This window comes from Coenobita brevimanus, chromosome 74, assembly GCF_032717465.1.
Source record: "Coenobita brevimanus isolate Jiangsu-jjx chromosome 74, ASM3271746v2, whole genome shotgun sequence".
NCBI classification, from domain to species: domain Eukaryota; kingdom Metazoa; phylum Arthropoda; class Malacostraca; order Decapoda; family Coenobitidae; genus Coenobita; species Coenobita brevimanus.
In genome coordinates, this window is record NC_137027.1 from 30651224 (window position 1) to 30652801 (window position 1578).

General features: G+C 41.8%; 1 long non-coding RNA gene across 1 annotated transcript in view; it reads right to left on the bottom strand.

Moving 5' to 3' along the window:
- Positions 1-1050, bottom strand: part of LOC145407844 (uncharacterized) — a 4571-nt gene extending 3521 nt beyond the window's left edge. Inside the window, exon 1 of the long non-coding RNA XR_013898799.1 lies at positions 915-1050. This is a non-coding gene — a long non-coding RNA (uncharacterized LOC145407844). The remainder of the gene's footprint in view (positions 1-914) is intronic.
- Between the last annotated feature and the right edge of the window lie 528 nt (positions 1051-1578).

The window sequence follows — 1578 nt, forward strand, 5'->3', positions numbered from 1 at the left end:
AAACGGAGAAAAATGACTGACAGAAAAAAGGAAATGTGTGTGTGTGTGTGTGTGTGTGTGTGTGTATGTGTGTGTGTAATTCACCGGGTTGGTCAGGATCACTTTGATGGTCGTGATCGTCAGCTTTTCTCCTCCCGGAAGGGAGCTGAGAGCTCATATAGTCCGATCTAAGGGCAAGGCTGTGACCTTCACACACGCTCACACCCGTCCCCTTGCTCAAGGGGGACAGTAACCGCCCACTTCGTCAGTGAAACTTTTCGCAACCTGAGCAAGGCGCGAACTCCCGTCCACCAGTTGGCAAGCGAGAGCGTTACCACTGCACCAGCGAGCGGTGTGTGTGTGTGTGTGTGTGTGTGTGTGTGTAAATGCATGAAAAGAAGCAACATTATACATAATATTGTTATTATTAGTGGCATAGTAAGCTTCGTGACAGCTCTTCTTTAGCGATGTATTATTATTATTATTATTATTATTATTATTATTATTATTATTTCACTCTCATCTTCAATGTCGAGACCAGCTGCCTGGCCCCGGGCTCCTGCGCTCCTCGTGGGGCAATGTAGGATTGGATGGTGGATGGATGGATTATTATTATTATTATTATTATTATTATTATTATATTTTTGCTTAAAACATTTCTGTACTACTGAGTGTTATATATATATTGTTTAATATTGAAACTGGTTGCACTAATGCAAGAGCATATCAGTGTGCAAAGATCTGAATAAACCGCTGAGGAAAATGTGTAACGAAATCTCAGTTTAAAATTCCATATCGAGATGCGTACTTTGCATCTATAAGACACCAAAGGATATCGATGAGCGGACAGAATATATCGCTAGTGAAGAGCTGTAACGAAATTTCAAATGGTACTTAACATCACGAATCTCAAAAAAACTTCATAAATTCCGTACCTGAACTCAAAGCAGGAAGAACAGCCAGTAAAATGCAGAGCAGAGAGAAAGGAGCCATGGCGTTCATCCACCTCGGTGTCAGGGTCCACACTGAAAACGGTGAAAACCGGGCCCATCCCTCCACGCTGTGACGTTTGTGGCGACTGGCCCAGCAGCCACAAGTGTGGTAAGGGGGCGGAGCTAATGACGTCATAATAGCTAGCCAATCAGGACACAGATGGAACTGTCATATACTGCTATATAGAAAATTATTGTTATTATTTATTAGATGTTAATAAGAGTATCAGGAATAAAACAAAAATCCTTCTCCCTTACTTATTATTACGAAGTGTTTAGTCTACTAACAAACCTTCACAAGTCCCTCGGAAAAAAGTCATTTTCAAAATGTGTTACTACAGAGCTCAATGGGGGTGAAGACACCTCTCTTTATACACACCGAGAAATTACCCCCTTATATTGAAAGTTGTGTATATTATGAAGATGCAGCAGTTTGTGCCCCACTTGGACCCTATTAACGAATGAGAAGAGAAGTGTGTGTGTGTGTGTGTTTGTGTGTGAATTAATGACAGTGTGTTATGTGTGTAGATTTGAGGGGTGTTATGAACGTGTGTGTGTGTGTAATTCACCGGGTTGGTCAGGATCACTTGATGGTCGTGATCGTCAG